General features: G+C 42.1%; 1 non-coding gene across 1 annotated transcript; it reads left to right on the forward strand.

Moving 5' to 3' along the window:
- The first annotated feature begins 18,903 nt into the window (after positions 1-18,903).
- Positions 18,904-18,978, forward strand: Trnat-ugu. The gene has a single exon. It is a non-coding gene; the product is annotated as a tRNA-Thr (tRNA).
- The last annotated feature ends 291 nt before the right edge of the window (positions 18,979-19,269 follow it).

The raw sequence follows: 19,269 nt of genomic DNA on the forward strand, positions 1-19,269 counted from the left end.
ATCTCAGAGGAGCACTTGCAATCTACGTCCTCAATTATATGTTGGATGAATTCCAATCTCTAACTTCCTCTACAGTTTTTGTCTTGTAAAGTTCCCTCTAGTACCATGGAAGTCATTCCTGATGTCTTAACAGTAGTCCTTTTATCCTGTCCCTTCTCCTTTCAGTGGTTTCCATATATCCCTACAGTCTCCGATTCTACGCAGAATCTCCTCATTCCTGGTCTTATCAGACTATCTAGTTTTCAACATTCGTCTGTAGCACCACATCTCAAGTACTTCGATTCTCTTCTGTTCTGGTTTCCCACAGTCCATGCTTCACTACCATACAATACTGTGCTCTAAACGTGTATTCTCAGAAATTTCTTCCTCAAATTAAGGCCTGTGTTTGATACTAGTAGACTTCTCTTGGTCAGGAATACTCTTTTTCCTGTGCTAATCTGCTTTTGATGTTGTCCTTACTCCATCCGTCATTGGTTATTTTGTTGCCTAGGTCTTCCCGTATCACCCGGTGTTTTCCAAGTATACGTCCTCCTCTTGTGGTTCTTGAACAGAGGATTTGCTATTACTAGCTGAAATTTATTACAGAGCTCAGTCTTTCTCATTCCTGGTCCCAACCCCATATTCTCCTGTAACCTTACAGCTCCTACCCCTATAATTCCATTTAAGTCCCCCATGATTATTAGATTCTCATCTCCCTGTACGTACTGTATTACCCTTTCAATATCCTCATATCCTTTGTCTCTCTCCATCTTCAGCTTGCGACGTCGGTATATATATCTGGACTACCGTTGTCGGTATTGGTTTGCAGTCGAGTCTGTTTAGAACAACCCTATCACTGAACTGTTCCCAGTATCACACTCTTTGCCCTACCTTCCTATTCATAACGAATCCTACTCCAGTTATACCATTTCCTGCTGCTGTTCATATTACCCTATACTCATCGGACCATAAATACTTGTCTTCTTTCATTTCACTTCACTGACCGCTACAATATCTAGATTGTACCTTTGCATTTCCATTTTCAGGTTTTCTAGCTTCTCTTCCACGTTCAAACTTCTGACATTCCACGCCCCGACTCGTGGAACGTTATCCTTTCACTGGTTATTCAATCTTTTTCTCATGGTAGCCTCCTCCTTAGCAGTTCCCTCCCAGAGATTCGACTTGGGGACTATTCCGGAATCTTTTGCCAATGGAGAGATCATCATGCCACTTTTGCAATTACAGGCCACACCTTCTGTGAATACACATTATGTGTCCTTAATGCAGTGATTTCCATTGCTCTGCTTCCTCATGCCGTTGATCATTACTGATTCTTCTGCCTTCAGGGGCAGTTTGCCACCCCAAGAACAACCGGGCAAATAAGTATTTTTACGCCTATTCTTTCGTGGATGTTTTGTATTTCCTTTAGATATTTTATTCTTCCGATGAATCTCAGCCAAGCGCCCCTATTCTTCTGGTTTCTTCTGGCGTTACGACCTTCCTATAAAAGACGCCATGGTCTGCAAAAAGCCTCACACAACATCCTACTTTATCCCTTAGATCACTTATACATGTATTATAAACTTCTACCATCTCCTTTTGCCTCTTAGCTGCCTTACAAAATAATGCATACAAAATTATATTTAATGGTAGGTGCCATTTTCCACCACGCAACAAAATGTTAGGCAACCACTTGAAGTGCGATCTGTGTACTCTAATCTCATCCCAAAAATACATCAGACAAAGTAATCAGGCCCGACGCTACGCCCACCAAACTCTGGATACGGGAAGCGTTATAGTTTACCATATATTACCGCAAAAACGCTACGGATGTGACGTTCATCTCATAATACAGGTGATTTCTAGATGTCAAACAATAGGCGAATTACTCTATTTTAAATTAGGTCAAATGAAACAACGCTTCGACCACCTCGCCACAATAAATTTCATTACGTCAATCGAATGATATGAAAATTTTGGTCAGTTTATTTTATGAATTAAAAATTATTCTGATGTAGCTTCGCTGGTCTCTGGAATTGCAGATTTTTTTTATATGGCTGTATTTCCCGCTTCACACCGCTTGCTCTTATTTGACATCTCGTATGGAAGAGTGAAATTCCAAAGCATCTCTTAATGACCACTGCCTTAGTGCACGTACGACATGAGGGACACCATTTTGTTATGTTAAACATTACAAAATTATTAAACTCATACTGCCCATTCCATTTATTACCGGCAGTACTGTATCATTTGCAAAATACACACCTGTTACTGCCATAATACTGTCGTTGCACTGAAACTGCTTTAGATGTGGGAATAGGTATGGCAGTTTGACGACCATTGTTTAAATTGCTGACAATCTTATCCAGACATCAACATGAAGCAAAGAACACTTGTAAAAGCAGCTGATGTCAGCCACATGAGAGTAGAGAGTCAGTGGGCATACTGGACTAGGTCAGAACACATTACACATCCAGTGTCAGGTTACACCTGAGGCAGTTGGGCGAGCAATATTCGAGATCATCCCCTCCTCCTCCCCTACCCCCCCCCCCCCCCCCACAGCCAGTGCACTGCTATTTCTGGTCCGAACCAGTTATGATGAGTTTCCTTACATAAGATAAGATTTCCAGTGATAAGGCTTCTGGGAATCCTCCCCATGCACATGAAGCAATTGTGTGTGGTACACTGTCAGTCACCCGGTACCCTCTCCCACTGAGGATCCCCCTCTCCTCTCTTACCCCCCTCCCCCCCCTCCTTTCCTTCTGAATTGACAAGTTTCAAGCTCCCTCTCCCTTTCTACCTCCTTTTATTACTAAAACAAACATATGGGCTGCAACATGCATTATCAGGTTTGTTTGGGGTCATTGTGTGGCTATTTGTTAAAAATAATAATAATAATAATTTTAATATTGTTACAATTACATGAGTTTCGTCATTCAAGGTTTATGATGCTTATTGGGAGGTTCAAGGTTTGTTTTGTGATTAGGACGTGGATTTTTGTTATGAGTAATAATAACAGTAATAATAACAACAAATCACTTGATCATAAGTGTGGGAATTAAATTATAGGAGAACAGTCTTTTATGTTTGAAGCTTCTGTTGTTTTTGTTATATCACAGCCTAAATTAAATGTTTTTCCAGCGCCTTGCATTAAATCTGGAGGTATTCAAAATATAGGTGGCTATGTCAACAAGTAAAAATGTAGGTGAAAGTGTCTAAAAGTTGACAAAAAATGGTTCAAATGGCTCTGAGTACTATGGGACTTAACATCTGAGGTCATCAGTCCCCTAGACTTAGAACTACTTAAACCTAACTAACCTAAGGACATCACACACATCCATGCCCAAGGCAGGATTCGAACCTGCGACCATAGCAGTCGCGTGGTTCTGGACTGAAGTGCCTAGAGCCGCCCAGCCACCACGGCTGGCGAAAAGTTGACAGGTAGCTGTATCTTCCACAATCTTGATTCAACTGGTGGTGTACAATGGTTATTCTATCTGCGTGCAGCATATATATATTTGCTCTCTGTGTTGCTGAAATCAACTTATCTGCAAAGATCATGGAATTCTTGGATGGAAGGTTGGTAACGCTTTGTTCTGTGGGATACATTATGTGTAGTGAGGTAATTTCCACCTGAATACAGGGTCGAGCACAGCATGTTGGCTCAGCTACTTCGCAGTGAAATCCCAGTCACAAGGGAACAGAATGCAGTCTGCACACATGCGTGCAGGGTTGGTAATCGACATTAAATTATGCAGTACATTTTAAAAGAATTCAATTCTTTTTGCACTTGAGTGACATTGTGTTAATGTGTTTAATGTGTTTAATTTGATCATTATTTGCATATTTTAAATTCACACCATTTGTCTTGAATACTTTTAGTATGTTGGTTTATCTAACGTGCTAACTGAGGTCCTATCTTACTCTAAGGGAGTATTGTTTGATCTAAAGTCGTTGCCCATACTCACTCATAAGCTTTGTAACCGCTCTAATTCATGCGATCTGTTTTGATTATGCTGTTATGAACGTTGTAAACACGTTGAGCTTAGAGTTTCCACCTGTTGCGATTTAGTAGAGATAGTCCCTACTTTTCTATAACTGTCTCTGGTTCCACATGACTATGATGGGACATTCTCAAGTCCCTCCATTTCTGATTTACTTTTAGTTTTATTTCTTTCATACCATACTACATAATTTTTAATTCCATATTCACTAAGTTTATCATCTTGTTCTTGTTAGCCAAAGTCAAACTATAAGTAGCTCTTATTATAGTTTATTTTGAAGGGAATTTCACTTTCCACTGAGTTCATAGTAAGTTTGTTTCGCTACAATAGTTCTACAAGCACATTCTACGTGAGAAGAAACTTATAATGGCCGTTACATCTGGCAACAAGTATGTCTGTAAGGTCTAGCCCTAGCCCCATTGGTGAAAACCAATATATAAGATAAACACTGTTTTATATCTGAATTTCAAGTGTGGTATTTGTAGTTTAGTTTCAGTGTGGGGATAAAAAAGCTGTCAAACCTTGGTAAGTATTGCACATTTAATATGTTACCTTTTGTCCTGGCCTTGGACTTGCCAAAGATGGCAGTGTCCTAACTTCTGACATGCCAAAAGTGCCTACCCTAGTCGAGATTCTCACAGTGTTTACCCAGTAATGATCTTGCATACAAACGCTGTTCAATGAGCTTTCCCCAATCTGGTAACTATTACATTTATATTCTTCCATGTACAGTTACTTAATTTATGTAATTGTAGGACTATCTCACATAGTTCTCAAGACGGTTCGTGGATATGTACGTGCCTGATTAATATCCTCCATCGGTTCTTTACCATACGCCTTTGTATTTTTACCATTTTCATGTTAGTTAGGGTGTCTTATACACCGATACATCGATGCATTTAACAGAAAATACGTTGCATTAGAGAAGCGCTAGTTTTTCACGTGATCTTTCCGTATTTTCTTCGCTGCTATGTCCATTATCTCATCATTTTTCTATCACTTCATATATGATTCTTGCATGCATGCGTTTCAGCTAAGAGATGCATATGAATCAAATGGGCAGCTTTTGGGTCACAGTAAGCCAGTCAGTCTGTTTTATTCTAATGTCTAGTTGCTTGTCTTGGTGCAAGTCAGCATGTGCCTGACCCTTAAGTCATTGCTGTGTGTTTGCCTTAAGTGAAGTAGTTTATTCGAAATATGTTGGTTTTAGAGAACTGTTATTCAGAATTAAGTAACATACATCATATGCACGCAAAAAAAAGATTTCACAGTCCTAACGTAGTATCCCTATTTCGGTCTAACTCAAAGTCGACGAAAGAATACAAAGTTACACAATCGTACTCTATAAAGATCAGAAGTTCTATAGAATGTAGGGTCATGAAAAAATAAAAGAAAGGTTAGAAGGAGAGGGGGGGGGAGGAGAAGATGAACTGTAACTGCAAGATTACATAAATTCCCTGTTGTGCATTAACACTAATGGCTGCACCCGTCAACACTGATGAAGTAATTCCAGTGGGACAGTGCGGACTATGGAAACCGCCACCCAAGCACTGTGACACTTACCGCAGCAGAAACTCAATAATACGAGACCGGGGCTGGTCTTCCAGAGATGTCATGCGTAACCGGATGCGGCATGGTGTGGGGGCTCGTGATGAGAGGAAAGAGGCGAGGGGTGGGTGGGAGAGGGAAGGGGAGAGGTCAGCGCGTCCAGCGCTAACGAGGCCTGTTTGTGACGAGTAATTGTTGGGCGGGCAGGGTGCAGGCGACCGCCACAAGGAAAAAAAGGAACCCACTGCCAGTGGGCCGCGCGATGGACGGTATATCTGTGGTGGGGGAAACACCTGCAACTGGGCCACAGAGTGAGGTAACCACCCGCTGAAACAGAAAGTGCGGAAAACCTAGAACGAGATGGAGACTGCATATAGCAAATGACTCACCACATAATTCTGAAGACAGTAAGGGCATATAAATGCAAGAACTATCGTGGAATCAGTTTAACAGCTCATGGATTCGAGTTACTGTCGAGAACAATATACAGAAGATATGGAAAGATAATTGAGGATATGTTAGGTGACGATCAACAAGAGAGGCATTTTTGACATTACATCTGATAATGGAAGCATGGAAAAATGAAGACTTCGTCGTAGGATTTGTTGACATGCAAAAAGCTTTCGACAACCTAAATCGGCAAAGAGGTTTGGTATACTCAGCAAAATATGTATATGGTGTATGGAAGGACGGATCATGGCAGCTTAGAGAAAGTTTTCCCCACAAAATCAACTTACGATTTGGCGCCCTCCCCCCCTCCCCATCCACGCCCACCCCACTTTCTCTCAAACCTTTTCGGCCATATCCGTTTCTCCGCTTTCTTGTGATACACATTGCCTACAAATCCAATACTTGGATGTCCCTCTCATTAAACCGGTCCAGAGCAACACCATGTGGGCTACAGTCCTGTGCGCACCCTGGTGAAGTCACACAGAGATGACGGAATCTGTATCGAAACTGCGCTCTGACGCACGCTGCGGTCACAGGTTAAAGTACCTAAAGAGTTTCAGACCTGAAACTGCATGGAATTTTCCGTGGTTTCTCCTCATACATAACCTTGTAATGGATCTTAGGGTATGTATAGCATTACATAAAATAACGGAGCAGAACTGCTTCACGATTTGTATGTAAAATCGTTTATCAGTGCACTGCAAATACACATCTATAGGCCTGAAGACAAACTGCAATTTTGGTTTCGTTCTTTCTCTCTTGCCTTACTTTTCTTGCAGTAAAATATCTGCCATATGCAACAATAAACAAACGTCTCCCTTTTGAACTCAAGCAACTGGGTTCCTACAGAATGCAATAATTTATTTTCTCCGTAATTTCAGCGGATTTTCGTCTCCACATATCCTTAAAAATATACTGATTTCACACGAAACCCATATCATTCGACGGAATGGGGCATGAGACATTGTTCATTAAATAAAAAAATATGACACACCTTCTCCTTCTTTGGCTTTCCAGGCCTGTAGGAACCATAAACACGAAAAATTTATGTGATTTTTACTGAAAATTTTGTCGGAGTGCGCTGTTAATTTAATCATAAGGCACTTGCCTCGTAACAAAACGTAAGATGCAGCTAAAGGTACTGAAAAATCGAAAGATAATTCTACAGCTGTATTGTGTGCAACAAAACATCATTTGGAAGTCCTAGAAATTGAACAGATGCACCTAAAATCATAACAGTCAGTGTCAAATTACTGTAGGAATAATACTCGTATAAGTAGAGAAGTGGCTGTGTACATAAAAAGTGCAATAAAATGACAGGCCATAGTCATAAATGAGTACTGCAGTTAAGATGTATTAGTTCTCACTCGCGGTGTAGTTTTAGACGTGAAAATATTTTCTTACAGAGTAGTGCTTAAAATTGAGAATAGCTCTTTTTAAATCGATGAAAAGTAACACGATGGCCGGGTTAGGAACTTCAAAACAAAGGTCAGACGCACCAACATGAATTTACATTCAGTGTAGGATGCACACATATGATTATGATATGCGATGGTGTTTCATCTGCGTAGAGTGCTTCAGTACTTTGAATACAGAGAAAAAAATCGATTTACAATGACGGTACAATACCTTCCATGCAAAGGATCAAAGGATTACGAACGATTAGAAGGTGAGTAGTGGGAAGCGGTGGTGCAAAAATTAAAGAAAGCGCTGTTTAGCAATCGGACTGAAGAAAGTCTTCATCACATGGGAGCAGAGAAATAAAAATGTGAATAATTTTCCCCAACATTTTTACTACAATTTTTTTTTTTTCGGTGTGCGTGTGCGGGGGGGGGGGGGGGGGGGGGGGGATTAATCTGCATCTCGAGCAAACCATCATATCTCTTTTCAGTTTGCACAGCGTGGCGCAGTGTCACTGACTTTCACTTGATGTTGACAATACGGAAACTGAGGTACATTTAGAATTTAGACAGTCTGACAGACGCATGATAAGTTCCATAACAAAATCAGTCTCGCAGACTTACTTTCTCTACATAAATTTCCAAGACTTTACAAGTTTGTGTGTGTGAAATCTTATGGGACTTAACTGGTAAGGTCATCAGTCCCTAGGTTTACTACGCACTACTTAACCTAAATTATCCTAAGGACAAATACACACATCAATGCCCGAGGTAGGACTCGAACCTTCGCCAGGATCAGCCGCACAGTCAATGACTGCAGAGCCTTAGACCGCTCGGCTAATCCCGCGCAGCTTTATAAGTTTGCAAGTGTGAATGTTTAGATCTACATACTTGTGAGCAACCATTTTGCGCAACAAAGAACGAAATCTACTCACAGAATCTCACTGTCAGGTTCAAAGAATTTCACTGACAGGCTTCATCTTAAAAGCTTGCCTTCATATGTGATTGCAGGCTTTCTCGGTGTATGCCAACGATGAAATCTTCTCGGGTGATCAGACGAATAGTGACGTCATGTTGTCGCAATGTTTCAATCAGTTTCATATCCGTTATATTAAAGCATCCCCGACATGTATTCAGCGTACAGCACAGCTATCTTGGGCTTACATTTCAGTAATGAAAATGGAATTGAGCGTTTGGCGTCATTGGCCGGGAGGCCCCTTGCGGGACAGGTCTGGCCGCCTTGGTGCAGGTCTTATTACATACGACGCCACATTGGGCGACCTGTGCGCCGGATGGGGATGAAATGACGATGAAGACAGAACAACATCCAGTCCCTGAGCGGAGAAAATCCCCGACCCAGCCGGGAATCGAACCCGGGCCCGCAGGACGGCAATCCGTCACGCTGACGACTTTTTTTTTTTTTTTTTTTTTTTTTTTTTTTTTTACCACTCAGCTATCGGGGCGGACATTTCAGCTATATAACGCCCGCTCGCACATGGAGAGAGTTTCTACTGCTTGTCGTCGTGCTTGCCAACCGTACCTTGGCCAGCAAGGTCGTTGGATCTCTCCCCAATTCAGAAAGTTTGGAGCGTTATGGGCAGGGCCCTCCAACCAGCTGGGGATTTTGACCATCTACCGCACCAGTTGGACAAAAATTGGCACAATATCCCTCAGGAGGAGATCCAACAACTCTATCAACCAATGCAAAGCCGAATAATAGGGGCCAGAAGTGAACCAACGTCTTATTGACTTGAATAAATTATCCCAAATTTTTGAAATTGTAATAATTTGTTTGCCTGCATATGTACAAATTGTTCAAATGGCTCTGAGCACTATGGGACTTAACATCTGCCGGCCGAAGTGGCCGTGCGGTTAAAGGCGCTGCAGTCTGGAACCGCAAGACCGCTACGGTCGCAGGTTCGAATCCTGCCTCGGGCATGGATGTTTGTGCTGTCCTTAGGTTAGTTAGGTTTAACTAGTTCTAAGTTCTAGGGGACTAATGACCTCAGCAGTTGAGTCCCATAGTGCTCAGAGCCATTTGAACCAACTTAACATCTGAGGTCATCAGTCCCATAGAACTTAGAACTATTTAAACCTAACTAATCTATGGACATCACACACATCCATGCCCGAGGCAGGATTCGAACCTGCGACCGCCGCGGTCGCGCGGTTCCAGACTGAAGCGCCTAGAACCGCTCAGCCACACCGGATGGTGCATATGTACATTACATTAACCGAGTTCCGTCATATTCAATTAATTCCTTCGTGGTGCTTGATTTTCTTTTCTTAGAGTTTATTATTAACTATTATTAGTTATTAGTATTTTGCTTGGACCTTTAAAAAGCACGTACAACCGCGCGTTAGGTTTATTAATCCTTTCCGTCATCGTCCTAGTATTCACACTTTTTTCAGACTTCTTTTTTCAACTGTTTGTACGTGAATTTATGGTCGTATGTCTTCTATACGTCGGTTGTCCGTCTAGTTACCAGTAAGTCAACAGCGACTTCCCTAAGATTCTTTTGCTTGTCGGCTTACCGCCGACTTTGATTTTTCGGGTCTCATGAATGATATTAAAGATTTTCTTGGTTGATCATGAGTCGCCCATTCTTTCTATACGTACGTAACAACTGAGAGGTATTTTATACGCACTCAAACAAAATCGATCCGTCGGAGAATATAATCTTTTGAAAAAATGGCTCTGAGCACCGTGGGACTTAACATCTAAGGTCATCAGTCCCCTAGAACTTAGAACTACTTAAACCTAACTAACCTAAGGACATCACACACATTCATGCCCGAGGCAGGATTCGAACCTGCGACCGTAGCGGTTGCGCGGTTCCAGACTGAAGCGCCTAGAACCGCTCGGCCACTTGGCCGGCCAATCTTTTGAATTTTACGCATCCAGATACTGTTTTAGATCTTGGTCCCAATCTTTCCGTGATGTCTATCGTTCCATTTTTTTATGACATGGATAACAATAATGAAACCCTACTGCATCACGAAGATTTTAAACTAAATGTTGAAAAATAATTCGGAATAAGTTTTACCCCGATTTATATCTCAAATTTTCAGACGTAGTTCCCTGGTATCACAATGTGACTCAGACGAATCTTTACAGACAACGGTAGAACCTTCATAAGCGCAGCAGGGCTTTCTGAAGGACGCCCATTAACGTATTAAGCACACGCACTGCTCAAACACTGACTTTACGTGTAATGATATTTGGAAATATGTGGTAAGCTCTTATGAGACCAAACTGCTGAGGTCATCAGCCCGTAAGCCTACCGACTACTTAATCTAACTTAACCTAACTTAAGCTATGTACAACACACACACACCCATGCCCGAGGGAGGACTCGAACCTCCGACTTGGGGAGCCGCACCGGCCGTGACAAGGCGCCTGAGACCGCTTGGCTACAACGCGCGGCTGCACGTAATGAATTTTGCCCTAGAGCATAAACACGTGCGGGACACTTGAAAACTTACAGACAACGGGCAGTTGTAATGCAACTGAATCAAGATTCATCTCCAGAATTGCGCCTTAGCGCCTTATCTGATAGCTGGAATATACGGAAAAAATTGGTGGCGTGTGCGTTGCAAAACTTAATAGTTGTCTTTTCTTCAAACAAACGATACAGGAAAATGAGATCAGATACCATGAGGCAGCCTAGTATAAATTTGAAGGGACAGGGCCATGGGGTTATATGTATGGTTAAAGTTAATTCGTTAATGTAAAGAGTATCTGTACACAAGATGTGTTAAATGAATATCGTAATGTTCAAAACACTTACCGGATGGCTAATCACACATGAGCAAATACAGTTCATTAGTACACGTTCACAAATCATACGATAATTTGACGAGATACAAAATGGGGGCTATAAAATATTTTCCCTACTTTGAAGAGATAGAGGAATAGAGAGAGGTATGTTGCAAGCCATTTACGTTCACAGATTGATTAGATGTAAATGGACACTGCCAACCACAAGCGCATGTGGTTTCGAAAGGATCACAAAAAAACATTGAGTTACAAAATGTGACACGACATGATATTGTGACTACGTATGACTACAAAATAAGTGGAATGCAAGTGAAATGCACCGATAAAACCTACAGCATGAAGCACTCACCCACTTACATTCAGCCGCACGTTGAGATTGCAGAATGGCCACCTTTGTTCAAGAAACAGCACCAGAGTGTTCCATTCTTCTCAACTTAAAAGTTCCCGGCTGATAGGCCGTGGTCGATGTATAAAACTCTCCCCTGAAGTTTCGTCTCCGACTGCGGGAGACACCCTCCGAGGTAAAGCGGCGAACCTCTGAGGATGTCTCCCGTAGTCGGAGACGAAACGTCAGGGGAGAGTTTTACACATCGACCACGGCCTATCAGCCCGGAAGTCTTAAGTAAAGACTATACTCGCCGTGAAAGCCTACATTGTATGTTCCATTCTTTTCCGAACATGTGATTCCAAAATGAATTTTCGCATTCGATGCTGTAATTAGTCCCCGCTGGACAAAGTCCCTGAAGCAATCGAGACACGCCACGATAGACGGCACAAAGACAACACGCGACGAACAGTCGAACATGACAGCCACATGATCCTCTGAAAAAACAAAACACTCACGCAAAGCATGATTGCGCGCAATATGAAACAGAGTGGTGTGCGCAGCATCGATGTGTTTCAGTGAATAATGGTGATGTCTCGATTGTACAGCGTTCTTTTGCGAGAAACGACTGTTTGCTCGTGGTGTAGTAGTTTGGTGTGGGTGGAAAGGGATTTCGCATTATAAATACTGTAGATGATACTGCAGGCATTATGCAGTTATTCTGCACGAATTTTACTGCTCACTTTATCATTTGCAGTGTTGCCGGTATTTTCGCCTTGAATACCGAACCTGAGAAATGTTTCACAACTTTTCGTAAGATATCAGTTTCTGCAATAGTCTTCCAGTTTAACTTGTTGGCTTATTTACATGTCATAAGCGAAGACTGTGTACTGTATCAGTACAGTAGTATCTGCATTTGCGTAATAAAACCTGCAAAAAAGGACGACTAATTGCTGCGCTCTTTCATTTATAATTTACATAACACTCGCTGAGTGCACCCACTTTCCTAATGGAAGGTAACCTGATATATATAATCAATTAACAGTCCTCAACATAGCATTGAATCAAATGGTCCTTATTATGTTAAACATTGTACATCTTAATATTTACCCTAAAGTCAAATGCTTTAAGAAACTTGGAAATAAATCTCAGCTCTACTATTACTACCTCTAATTTTTTAAGTTAATCTTGAACATTTAAGCAGTCGAGGCAACGACTTTTACAGACCTTCACTGATTGCATTACATGTACCACACGTACTTAATTTCAGTAAAGATAAGTGATCCAAGGACAAAGACTACCAAATAAAGGTTTCCAATAGCAGAAATATGTGGGAATGCTGGTTTATAATCGTGGGTATACTGATTTGTAATCGTGGTTCCCCCAGAGGGGGAGGGCGGAGGTATACAAGAGGAGACACTCTACACCTCTGGGGTAAGGACTTTTTATTCATTACAGGAATGTCAACCATTTTTAACAATAATTGCCAGCGATTCCATTTAACCGCAGATTTGACAGTGCCAAGCGCGATGAGAATTACTAGTCGGCGTTATTGTACAGTAAAATGTGTAAACATCGAGACGACGACCACCTTAGATCAATCCTACCCCATTAAGAATTGGTTGTTCCGGCCTATTTGACACATGAATAAAAATGTTTGTAAATATGTGATTGGGTACCTTAGACGTAATCAGAAAAAGGATGTATTTTCAGGTCGTCGAATCAAATGAGTAGTACCAGTATTCGGCTTTATAGTACAAGCAAAGAACTTACCGTTTACTAATGGGATGTACTTTCTATTGAGGTAGCAGTGTAATCCACCTCAAAAATCGTCGAGTGGATGCCAAAAAATCGTTTGAGATACAATATGGGTAAGTACTTCCTCTGAAATACATTCTCTTACTCACCGATTCAGTGATACAAGCAAAGGGCATTTTATAATTTCGTCACATCTACGGTATGTTTCAGGGGATGCCCATGTTCCTGAACATGTGGGGATCTTAATAATGTTCCAATGAAATAGTCCGTATTACTTGTAAAATGAAAGGGAATCACTGCTGTCAGTCTTGTAAGCAGCAGATCCCGGGTTCGAAACCCGGTCCGGTACACACTTTCTCTCGTCGCCGCTGATTCTGCTTAATGTCCCGATACATCTGGCAGCAGTGATCCCCCTTCAATTTACATATTATGTTTCACAGCTGCAGATCCTGTGTGGTGTCTGTCCTTTCGGACATGTCCGAAAGAACAGACACCACGTATTCTTATAGTCCGTATTACGTCTACAAAATACCAACAGTGTAAATGCTGAACAGCTGTTTCTAATTCTATTTAATTATATGTGAATCTTCTTACATTCCACGTAATGAGCTTTAATATTGTGTCCGACAGTTCCAGCACAGTTTCGTTGTTGCAGCCATCAATTCTGAATGCTTTTACAGATGTGGTTAGAACTTTACACGACCCCCGATGGATTGTGATTCCAAAAGGGGGCTAACTTTGCAGTGCAATATAACCGTCAGTATTTGTTTTCTATATTTAGTCCATCAGACTGTTTCTTACGTTACTGTGCGTCTATAGCGCTCTCTGCCACATGTATTTAAACTTTTCAACATGTTTTTTTTTTTTTTCGTTTGCGGTCCAATATTTAGGATCTTGTCCTTTCTTCCTGTATGATTTTTCATAAATGTTTATGTGGAGCACAGTTTCCTAGATCAATGAACAGAGATGAAAGTAACATCAGTCGGAAGACAGCAATCTGCTGTCACGAAGTACGCACGCCGAAACAGGAGGTACACGGACTACTTTGTGTGCTATTCCGCGGCCGTAACGAATTTTCCGGGAGAGTTTGTGGTGCTCCGGCGGGTCTAACCGCTCAATATGAAGCGGACGAACAGGCGGATATGAGGCGCTGTGAAAGAGTGTGTGCCTGCAGCGTGTGTGCGTGTGCGTGCTGTGTGGTCGCAATAACGGCAGCCGTTGTCCCTGTGTGTTGCAGGACGCTGTCGATCCCGGACATGCACACCCTGCGCAAGGACGCGCTGGCGCCGTACCGCTCGCAGCTCACCGACGTGTAAGTACCAGCCACACCTGACTAATTGCTACCGGCGGCAACGCCGACAGTAACCGCGATTCACGTCACAGTCCTCTTGCAACCCCGTCAAGAATGTCCTGCGTAGCAGAGTCGTAATGAGGTAGCGTCAGAGACACTGGGCCGTGATTTACACGAAGACTACACTCTTTGACACTGTTGACACTCTAAACGTAGCTTAAGAGGAATACAGTGTGTTTCAAACATATCCATTCAATTTCGTAAGATTATACACTCCGGTTTCTTGAGAACCGCAGCAGGTCGACATAGGGGAATAACTATTGAAGAACAATTCGAAATGACACAGTGGTATAAACTGAGGTGACAAAACTCATGGGACATCCTAATAAGGTATCGGACCTCCTTTCACCCAGCATAGTGCAGCAGATCGACGTTCCATGGACTCAACATCTCTTTGAAAGTCCCCTGCAAAAATATTGAGCCATACTGCCTCTATAGTCGTCCATAATTGTTAAAAGTGTTGCCGGTGCAGGATTTTGTGCACGAAATGATCTGTCGATTATGTCCCACAAATGCTCGATGCGATTTTGTCGGGCCATCTGGTTGGCCACATCATTAACTCGTACGGTCGAGAAAGTCCTTCAAACCAATCGCGGACAATTGTGGCTCGGTGACATGGCGCATTGTCATCCACAAAAATTCCCTCGTTGTTTGGGAACATGAAGCCCATGAATGGCTGCAAATAGTCTCGAAGTAACCGAACATAACTGTTTGCAATCAATGATCTGTTCAGTTGGACTAGAGGACCCAATGCATTCCATGTAAACACAGCCCATACGGTTATCGAGCTACCACCAGCTTGCACACTGCCTAGTTGACAACCTGAAATCATGGCTTCGTGGGGTTTGCACCACACCCAAACCCTACCAAGAGCTCTTACCAGCCGCTATCGGGACTCATCTGACCAGGCCGAGGTTTTCCTGTAATCTAGGGTTCAACTGATGTAGACACAATCCCAGGAAAGGCGCTGCAGGCGATGTCGTGCTGTTGGCAATGTCACTCGCGTGGGTCGTCGGCTGCCATAGCCCATTAGCGCCAAATTTCGCCGTACTGTCCTAATAGATACGTTCGTCGTATGTCCCAAATTGATTTCTGTGGTTATTTCATGCATTGTTCCTTGTCTGTTAGCACTAAAAACTCTCCGCTGACGCCTCTGTTCTCGGACGTTAAGTGAAGGCCGTTGGCCACTGCCTTGTCGTGATCAGAGGTAATGCCTGAAATTTGGTATTTTCTGGGCGCTCTTGACAATTTGCATCTCGATTTTTGAAATAGTATGTCCCGTGCATCTGGCTCCAACGACCATACCGCAATCTGTCTGTTAATTCCCTTCGTGCGGCCAATACCACGTCGGAAACTTTCCACACGAATCATCTGATTACAACTGACAACTCTCCTCTGCCCTTTTACAGATTGTGTACACGATACTACCGCGCATCTGTATATGTGCGTATCGCTACCCCATGACTTTTTTTCAAATGGTTCAAATGGCTCTGAGCACTATGGGACTTAACATCTATGGTCATCAGTCCCCTAGAACTTAGAACTACTTAAACCTAACTAACCTAAGGACAGCACACAACACCCAATCATCACGAGTCAGAGAAAATCCCTGACCCCGCCGGGAATCGAACCCCGGGAACCCGGGCGCGGGAAGCGAGAACGCTACCGCACGACCACGAGCTGCAGACCACGACTTTTTTCACCTCAGTGTAAATTATATACGAGGTTCTTCAAAAATCTGGTTTTACAAGATTACTTCTTCTACATGGATGAAGCTAGAAACTTGTGTATTTTAAGTTATGGACTTGACCAAAAAGTAAGTTTAAAATTATACATCCAATTTTTACATCTTTTAATTCATGCACGTACGACCTTGGGGTATCCTTTTACAATTACGTTTTAGACTAATTTCCATTAATCTCTCATAAATATGAGGACACGCGAGAAACGTTAGATGACACAGGTCTGCGGCATAAGAATAGTTTCAAATTTATTGAGTGATTTTTGTATAGTTTTCAAAGCTGATTTCCGGAAAAATAGTTGAAAATTCCAACACGTACAATTATTTCACGAACTGCTTGTCTAGCTTTAGCTTTTTTCGGTATTTGAGCACTCTAGTGAGTTTGAATTTTGGTTTTTAGAATCTCTATAAACTGTTATTTAGCCGTTTTTATACTAGATATACATGAAGTAAGGAGCAATTAGGAGAAACCAGCAGTATTTTCATGTCAGTGCCTGTCTGTCGCGCTGTCCCTTCCCCCGCCATAACCAAGCAGTGAGCTTCTGCTATTGTCCTTCAGTTCACAGTACCTCTTCGCCCAGTGCTGTTCGCGTGTTGTTGTTACTAGTGCTTTAAAGTAGTGACTGTTTTCTCGTGTTGTGAAGTTGTTTTATGGACAATTGACAATGGCTACCAAAGGATGTATAAACTCGCCAGATTGCTTCTGCTACATTTGTGGTTACCATACCGTTCAAAAGCAACAAAGAAACATTTCCGATTTTGTTGAAAAAGTATATTTCGCCTGTTTTGGTATAAATTTAGGGGATCAAGATAAGCCTTGGGCCCCACACAAAGTTTGTTCAGTGTGTGTTGAAGAACTGAGGCAATGGTTTCAACGTGAAAAGCAGTACTTACGTTTTGGAATACCATTGGTATTCATAGTGATGACATAGTGATGACTGCTATTTTTGTTCTTGCAACGTACGAGGTTTCAATATGAAAAACAGAAAGGATGTTTCTTACTCTAACATTCAATCGGCCATTCGCCATGTTCCTCATGGACCTGAAGTACCAATACCCTCTCCTCCAGATCCTTTGGATGATATAGATGATCACGAGGCATTGGCTCAGCAGGGTGATAGTGAAGAAGACAGAGATTGCTACGATCCTGGCACAACTGATCCCTTTGCATTCTCACAATCTGGACTGAACGATTTAGTTAAACACCTAGGCCTTTCTAAGGAACTGGCAGAGGTTTTAGGATCTAGATTGAAAGATAAACATATGTTGGCACCAGGTACATCCTTTTCTTGGTATCGATCGAGGGAAAAGGAGTTTGTATCTTTTTTCTCTCAAGAAGGTGACCTGGTGTTTTGCAGTGATGTTCCTGGACTTATAGCACGTTTCAAAATATAATATGCTCTTGATGAGTGGAGAATTTTTATTGATTCTTCAAAAAGAAGCCTTAAAGGTGTGTATCTACATAATGGCAATAAGTATGCTTCTATACCGGTTGGACACTCGGTTCACTTAAAAGAATGTTACGAAAACCTTGAACCGGTTAAAGCAAACTCTGCTATTCAGATCACAAATGGACACTATGTGCTGATTAAAAAGTGATTTCAATGCTGCTTGGTCAAAAAAGTGGAAATACAAACTTCTTTCTCTGTGAATGGGACAGTAGAGACAGAAAGCAACACAACATAAAAAAAACTTGCCCCTTGAAAAATCCTCCAGGTAGGGGTTAAAAATGTAGAGAGGAAAAGCCATGTGGATCCCAAAACTGTGTTAATTCCACCACGTCACATTAAGTTAGGGTTTCTGAAACAATTTGTTGAGGTACTGCCAAAAGAATAGAGTCTTTCAGATATATTTTTGAACAGTTTCCTAGTTTATCCGATAAAGGAAGGAATCTTTGTCGGACCAGACATTAGAAAACTAATGACAGATCCCATCTTTGTGGACAAATGGAAACAAAAGAAAAGGCAGCATGGACATCTTTTAAATTAGTTGTTACCGGTTTCCTAGGAAACAAAAGAGATCCAAAATACAAGACACTCGTCGCAGACATACACGACAACTTTAAGAAGCTGGGCTGTAACGTGAGCATTAAAGTTCATTTTCTCCACTCACATCTTGACTACTTCCCTGCGAACCTCGGTGATGGAAGTGAAGAGCAGGGCGAAAGATTCCACCAAGACATCAAAGAAATGGAACGAAGATGTCAAGGAAGATGGAACGTCAACATGACAGCGGGCTACTGCTGGATGATAAAAATAGATGACCCTCAACGAGCCCACAGCCGGAAAATCAATAAAGGAATAAATGATGACTAACTGAAACCCTCAGCTGCCGACAGGTGTTGTTGATATACCTCGATGTGGACAGCTGAAAATGTGTGCCCCGACCGGGACTCGAACCCGGGATCTCCTGCTTACATGGCAGACGCTCTATCCATCTGAGCCAGCGAGGACACAGACGAATAGCGCGACTGCAGAGACGTATCCCTTGCACGCTTCCCGTGAGACTCACATTCCCAAGGGAAGCGTGCAAGGGATAAGTCCCTGCAGTCGCGCTATTCATCTGTGTCCTCGGTGGCTCAGATGGATAGAGCGTCTGCCATGTAAGCAGGAGATCCCGGGTTCGAGTCCCGGTCGGGACACACATTCTCAGCTGTCCACATCGAGGTATATCAACAACACCTGTCGGAAGCTGAGGGTTTCAGTTAGTCATCGTTTATTCCAGAGAAAAGCTGCACAGTCATCAACAGTATTCTGTTCTTTCGAGAACAGTTACTGTCTTCATATCAATAAAAGAAGCTTTCTACAGAAAGCGAAAGCGTTATTATAAGGACTTATGAGCTTAAAGAGAAATGGAAGTGTACTGGAAATACAGTTTAGAACATGATTTATAAATAAAATAAAATTTTATAGCGTTGGAAAAATGTGATAAA

The sequence above is a fragment of the Schistocerca americana genome, chromosome 1 (assembly GCF_021461395.2).
Source record: "Schistocerca americana isolate TAMUIC-IGC-003095 chromosome 1, iqSchAmer2.1, whole genome shotgun sequence".
NCBI lineage: Eukaryota > Metazoa > Arthropoda > Insecta > Orthoptera > Acrididae > Schistocerca > Schistocerca americana.